This window comes from Argentina silus (genome assembly GCF_951799395.1).
Source record: "Argentina silus genome assembly, chromosome: 10".
Taxonomy (NCBI): Eukaryota; Metazoa; Chordata; class Actinopteri; order Argentiniformes; family Argentinidae; genus Argentina; species Argentina silus.
This window is the reverse complement of record NC_139664.1, coordinates 10,228,395-10,235,894: the sequence shown is the minus strand read 5'-3', so window position 1 is coordinate 10,235,894 and position 7,500 is coordinate 10,228,395. Positions and strand designations below refer to the sequence as shown.

At 43.6% G+C, this 7,500-nt stretch overlaps 1 protein-coding gene across 3 annotated transcripts in view; it reads left to right on the top strand.

Moving 5' to 3' along the window:
* Positions 1-3,419: 3,419 nt before the first annotated feature.
* The window catches only part of nr4a3 (nuclear receptor subfamily 4, group A, member 3), a 23,368-nt gene continuing 19,287 nt past the window's right edge, over positions 3,420-7,500 (top strand). For 2 of the 3 annotated variants that reach the window (XM_083678781.1, XM_083678780.1), the window contains exon 1: positions 3,420-3,712. The gene's annotated coding sequence lies outside the window, so the exon portion shown is untranslated. Of the gene's footprint in view, positions 3,713-7,018; positions 7,187-7,500 lie in introns of all 3 variants that reach the window. The other variant, XM_083678779.1, reaches the window with a different exon arrangement.

Below are 7,500 nucleotides of genomic sequence, written 5' to 3'. Positions count from 1 at the left end.
ATCCACATGTCTGGCTGGCTGGTTCTCTACCCCCAGTCAGTTCAGAAACGTTTCTACAGCAGGCAGCTGCACAGGGTAGCTGCACATACATCTTTTATGTATTTATCCCTTATTTTACCAGGTGACTTGATTGAGAACATGTTCTCTTTTGCAGCAATGACCTGGGGAAGAGTTGCAGGGGAAAGGAGAGGGAATGAATGAGCCAATTGAAAGCAGGGGATGATTAGGTGGCCATGATAGTATGAGGGCCAGATCGGGAATTTAGCCCGATTAACATACACACTCGTACTTATTCTCACAAACATACATCTTTTACACACATACACACACCTGATTAGTGGGTCAGTAAATGAGTGAGTGTCAGATCTGGGAATACCTTGCTCTTTTAGGGTTGGGCATTCAGTGTGAAATTTTTGTGTAGCGTGGGTGGTATTTTACTAGGTGTGTGTCTGTGTGTGTGTAATTGCCATTGGGAATGTGTGTGTGTGCGCGTGTGGATGTGTGTGTGCGTGTGCATGTGTAATTTCCAGTGAGCAGACACACCTGGGGCGTGCTGTCACACGTTACAGGAAGACACAGACGATAAACCACACACACACAGGTCTGTCATAACGGGCTATATTATAATCCCTAATCTCTTCCATTTGTCTGATGAAATAAAATAGCAGGCTAATCTAGCCTGGATTACAGTCAGAGAAAGACCCTGTAACGTCACAGCAGTGAGGTCAGAGTAAGGGCTGCAGTGGCCTCTTGGCAGCTCAGTCATAAACTGTGTGTGTGTGTGTGTGTCTGTGTGTGTGTCTGTGTGTGTGTGTGTGTGTGTGTGTGTGTGTGTGTGTGTGTGGGGGGGGGGGGGGGGGGGGGGGTCTTTGAACCTTGGTCTGACACTAAAACATGGGTGAGAGAAAGTGAGGGGAGTGAAAATGGCGATGACACCTCTGTTAGGACCTCTGTCTGGCCAAACACTTCAACACAAGCTGCTTTCTCATGCTAGGATGGGGACTGTGTGTGACCCTGATATGGCACAAGTGAGGTCTAAATCCCTGGACACATAGACAGTTCTAATGAGCAGCACCATGAGTGCAGTTGGACACAGAGCCTCTTGTAAGGTAATGGATTGGTGGGATGGACAAATGTCACTGTAATATGATGTGCTTATGGGGGTGCAGTACTTCAACTGTGTACACACAGCATGCTAAGGCAGCAACATGCAGATGAGCAAAGCATGGCATGTGATGCAACATGCTTTCATCTGCAATTTTATACTGGGCACTTGAGGAAGTGCAGTTAGTAAAAAAGGTGTTTAATGCTGACAAATTATACATCACTTTTTGGGAGCTTCAGGTATCGTTTCTGTGTTATATTATCATTGTATTTTTTTTTTTTTTTAAATAGGTGCATAAACACACAGGCAGGTTGTTCCAGCGCATGGGTTCACTGCTCCAGCATGCACCCCCGTGTTGAGCCGTAGAGGGATTTCAGGTGAAGCTCACGAGAGGGGGATTCCCCTTCCGAGGTGGCTCAGCCACCAGTAAAGCCACTCTCTTGCCCTGCACCGTGCACGCGCCAAGCAGTGCCAAGCGGAATGAAATGAAAACGTTACCAGTTCTGTTCCACAGTCATAGCCACGCGTAACCGTTAGTGATTCCATGGACATTTTTGCTTTGTCTATTTCAGAATAATAGCAACCACGTGTAGGTTTCTCCTTCATGCGTAGTTGATGATATATTAGCTCACAATTTGTTACATTTACAAACCTGGTGTGGTCTGTCTGTCGCCGCAAGTTTATCTTCGGGTCTAGTGATATTCCCCGTCTTTCCCGTGCTACAGTTTGCAAATAAACCTGTTAACAGGACTAGTCGAGAGATAACAGCTTACTGCTTCTCCTGTTGTGCGCGATATGGCTATGGAAGCAATAGTCTAGGCTACGAAACACCCTCAAATCAGATTAGTTTCTCTTTTGACGCAACAGCTAAACCAGCTGATTGTAAAATGAATCTCATCTATCTTAAATAAACTGCTACAGAGCTAATTTGGTTAGCAAATATGTATAGCCTAATAAATTTCAGGTAGGCTAGTAGTGTGGTAGTCGGTTCGGGGATATCAACAGAATGTCCTTTGCCAAATAAAAACGGGGACACGCTTTCCGCTATAAATACCTGTCTACGACTATATTTGGCTTGGCTGGATCACAATCGCATCTCTAAAATAGTCGGGCCCGCCCCGGCACAATGAATGAGTTCTCCGCTATCTCACACTGCCCAGCGCTAAAATTAGCCACAACGCTTGCGTCAATCATGCGCCTCAGTGCGTCAAGCCCAGACCTGGTCTCTGGGACCTGATCATTGGTTAGAATTAGAACGTGGCCAAGAAGTACGCGTCTCGTGATTGGCTGTCGTTGATTTACTGTTCTCAGTGGCTCGAGTAGCTTCTTTTATTATTGAGTTTGCCGTCCACGCCAGCACACTAGTCCAGAATCACCCATGTGGACCTGCTGAAACTTTTAGTTGTGTTAACCCATTTAAGGGAGGTCAGGCATTATCAATAGGCCTATCGTCTACTATGTTTAGGCTACAGTAGCCTACTGCCTTTCTAAAGTACCTGCAATATAAACTTACAGCGATGTTCCTCTGCAACGTTTTAAACCATGACGAGTTCATGTTTGCCCGGGCTAAAGACAGAAGATGTTAAACCCACAGACAATAAAACTGAGATTGTGAAGTGAAGGATAAGACACTCTTTGAACAAAGAGCTGGAAATGTGGAGAGAAGGGGTGAAACGGTGCTCAACTTATTCAGAATGGAGTGCCTCGAGAAGCTCTGTGTAGCATACCTCCCTCCAGGTAGGATAGGATAAAGAAAGTTGACACAATATGCGTATAAAGTGAATTTAGAAATTTGGTGTTAATTGAATTTCTAAAGAGGAAAATGCATCCTACTTCATGCTCTCATAGCAGTCTGGCAGATAAAATGCTCATGGTGCCATCATGTCCTTTAAAAATGCAGCCTAGAGGTTTTACAATGTTTAAATAAGCAGTGGGACATTATTGACCGTTTTGATTGTGGAACAAAAATTCTTGAAAATGAATTGTGTAGCTATCAGACTGTAGGTCCACGGGTGCAAAACAAAAACTGTAATCACTTGTTTGAGCTCCCCTCGGTTTTTCGGGGAACTTTTTGTCATGCAATCATAAGATCAACTTGTTCTCCGCCACCCTCTCTCTCTCTTCCTCTCTCTCTCTCTTTCTGGCACGGCGCGCAGGGCTTATGTGTCTAGTACTGTACAGCAAGGGAGCGCTACAGTGAGTGACGTCACCTCTCCATGGCGTCACATTGACGTAGCGCATACCAGGCGCTCTATGTGGAGGCAGGCTCACATAAATGCTCTATTAGACTTTCTCCCTCAGACGAGCATAAACAAACCCGCGTTACTACTTACATCTGCAAGCATCATCACTGACACACATATACGGGATCGGACGGAACACACTCCTAACACACAGGAGTATAATTTACTTTACTTTAGAATAGGAAAAGGAAAAAAGAAAAAGAAAAGAGCGAAACTTGTTTTTTACTGCTGCATTCTCTACTGCGACAGAAAAGTGAGACTTTTCTACAATAACTGTAATTTTTGGTAAATATTCTGGATATACACAGGAGACTCTATGAGGAGTTATTACCACATGTAAAAACGGAACCGCTACAGCAAACAAGTAAGTAACTGCATTTACCTCTGCGAATGAATGACTTTCTCTGATATTCTATGAGCACATTATGAGACTCATAACTACAATTAGAACAGACTACACATATGTATTTAATGGAATTAGTTGTGTTCGGGGTGTTCATGTGTTAGACTATTTAGTTGAAACACTGCCACTCTCTCTCCAACTTTCCCATGCATGGTGACCTGTTGATATGCGAAGTCGGTTCTGGAGCTTGTGTGTGTCTGTATGGCTGTGTGTTTGATGTCAACGAGGGCAGATGGAAGCGAATTTGAATTGAATTTGCTCAAGGAAGGTATCATATTCTTTCTGGTTGTCATGGAAATGGGATGCCTCTCACTCAGACAATGAAGTGGGGAATCAGACGCACTAATGGATGGGAGCGCAGTCAGTCATCCAGGCTTACGACTGAGAGCAGAAAGCTGGGTTTCTCATCTATCTCCACATATGAGATGGTTTTGTTATAGGCTAATTAAGCTTAATGTGGACATTTTCTCTTTGGTCCAATTTCTATCTAAGGCACTTATATCCTCCACGTGTGTGTGTGTGTGTGTGTGTGTGTGTGTGTGTGTGTGTGTGTGTGTGTGTGTGTGTGTGTGTGTGTGTGTGTGTGTGTGTGTGTGTGTGTGAGAGAGAGAGAGAGAGAGAGAGAGAGAGAGAGAGAGAGAGAGCAAGCTATTGAAGTGCTGTTAAAAAACGTCGACCCCTATCTGTATTAATGTATTTTTTTTCTTAACTTTAAAAATGGCATGTAGGCATGTGATTTCTACTGGGAATATAAATGGCTATTAGACCTATACTTAGCTAATATCACATCAGTGTCGCCTCTCCGGTTGGTTTTGAGCGAGCATTGTGATTTTGTAAAACCGGCGATGATTGTTTTATAAACAGAGACATAGGGATCAATGCATGGTGCGCGAACTGTCGCCGGCCGGTGACCAACCGTAAATGTCATCTGTCACAGCACTCAGACCACTGTCTGTCTGTCTGTCTGTCTGTCTGTCTGTCTGTATCTCTGTCTGTATCTTTGTCTGTCTGTCTGCGACTTATCTAAGAATTACCTATTCTACTTTTGACATTAAGCGAATAGACTCTGATCAAACAACATGTGTCGCGTATATAGCCTACCTTATTTCATGGTTTGGTTATTGGCTAGTCTATGTAGCCTATATAAGAACTTGGGTCCTTGACCTAGGCATATACCTCGTCACGGAGTTAGAAAGAAAGACGTGGGGATTTATTTGATCAGTGGAATAACTATGGATAAAATAAGGATATTTTTTACTTTGAGATACACTATAGGCCTATTGCCAAAATGAAATGAAACTTTTGGTTATTTTCTGTACCCTAAGGATAGGCTGGTGAAAGCCATGCAAAGGTAGGCCTACACAGTAGCTCTCAGTTTGGGGTTAGAGATTTCTTTCTCGAGTGGTCAAAGGCCTGGGACACACAGAGAGAGAGAGAGAGAGAGAGAGAGAGAGAGAGAGAGAGAGAGAGACTCCCCTCCTCCCTCTGACAGCCTCGCTCTCAGGGCTAATTTACTGTACTTGTATATTTCTCCAACCTTCTTTATCTCTTTTCTTTTCTCTCTCTGTTTGCTGGAAGCCTCGCGCTGTCTGGCTTATTGGCGCGAGGGGCTAACGGGGGCTACCGGCGCTCCAAGGCGCGTGCTTCACGGCTCCTTCGCCGTTCTCTTGGTTACCGGTGCGCACGGCGGCCCAACACCCTCCGGCTGGAGTGAGACAGACAGGCAGAGAGAGAAGGAAGACCTGCCCTGTGCCCATGCACACAAACTGACCATACAGTGCATTGTCACACTTTTTTCGTACGATATAATATAGGCCTACAGACACCGTTTAATCTGCGGCCCACCACAGAATAGGAAAAAAAATATGTACAAGTTAATACGATTCACAATTAGGAATATTATATTTGCTGTCTTTATTTGAGGGACAGTCTGGTGCTTAAAGATGTTGAAAAGCGCAGGTCTTTATCCCTGGTGAATTTATACATAAATAAATTCTTAGTCCTTGACTATAAAACAGGCGGGTCCTTTATCATATTAAATAACTCACAGTTAGGACATCAAGCAGTGAGATGTAGGTTCTCAATGATTTTGTCACTATAGACAATTTGTGCCAGTGTATCGGTGAAACTTTCAGGAGACTGTGAATATTGTTTTTGTACAATATCCAGTAGGATTCGAAAGTGGTCCCGCGGTCGTTGGAGACGGAGGGTCCGCGGTATGAAGTGGGGTGGTAGAGAGAGTGAGTCCGGGGTGTGTGAGGAGGGTTGGTGTGGGTGAGTGGCAGAAAGGGGGCGCTCGGAGCTTTGAAATCCCCTGTCCACGGTGCGCTCCGCTCTGTCTGGCAGCCAGACGCGCAAGACACGAAAATCCTGTTTTCGGTTCTGTATTATAACTCTGGTGGATATCATTCACTCCATCTGCTCCGAACAAACCCAGCAGAACCCAGGCGAATCCTGAGCCGAGCAAAGCTTAGACACCACCAGCATGAGAGAGAACGGGCAACTCTCTCTGAATATAGGCACTGTTACAGTTTTATTTAAATGTATTGTTTTTCATTAAATTATTTAGTTTGATTTAATTATTATTGCCCATTATCAGTGCAAGGATTGACATAATATTTTCATGATAGTAGGTAGGCGAACCAATATAGCTCGCTAAAGTAGATTAAAGTCTACCTAAAGCTGAGTATCTATTTGCAAGGTTAATCTTCAAGAAGTGTTTTGTATTTACATTTATTTACTGTCCTTATTGTTATATAGGCCTACAGTTACATATTTTGTATAATGTTAAAACATTATGTCATTAGGACTACTACAGGTTATTTAGGCATGTAATCATTTTATCTTTTAAATGTTACCTTATGCGAATTTTTCCTTAATTCCGTGTGGCTGCTATACTATTATTAATTGATGAATAGTAATTGTATTGTGCTCATAATAATTCATATTCATTCAGCACTCTGTCGCATCTCTTGGAATCTCACTTTGACTTTCTTCACCTTAATTCCAATGTCACATTTCTGAACAAAACTCCGCTTTCTCCTCTCTTTACATAGCATTCAAATCATTTTTATTTGACATTTTATTCTCTTAATATTTTAATTTCCCAGTGTTTCGTTTCACCAGTGTAATCATTAATATTCTATGTTACTTTTAACACTCCGTGTTAAAAGCTAATGCTCTGTGTCTGTGTGGTTAGGGGGTCTCCGTGTGTTTGGTTGTGACCATAGAATTAATTAGGATGTGGCCCGTGTGTCTCTCCTCTAGACCCCGGTTCGGAACAGCGCGCGCAGCCAAGCTCAGAGCACCGGCGACCGGACAGTTCCCCCGCGGTGCCCGCTGAGTCCATACTTCAAGTGCCCTGTCCCCGTCATAGCCGCGCCAGCCCCCTGCCCCGGATACTCAGCACCATTCAGCGCGAGGCTTTCACTTCAGGTACGGAGACTAGCCTACACCAAGAGACTAGTGAAACACACTCCCACCGTCTGTCTGTCCAGCATTGGTGCGTTTAGAACACCGTTTCGCGTGCATTCTCCAAACGATCAGTCTGCCATATTTGGTCATTCATTTGTTTTTTATGTATTGTTTTTTGTCTTGTTTATTTTGTATCGGATTTTCATTTAACTAAACGTTATAACCGACAGAAAATCAGTTCATGTAAATAAGCGAATGCTTTCACCAAATGTATGCTGTAATATTTTTCTTTTTCTTCTAATGTGTGTGTGTGTGTGTGTGTGTGTGTGTGTGTG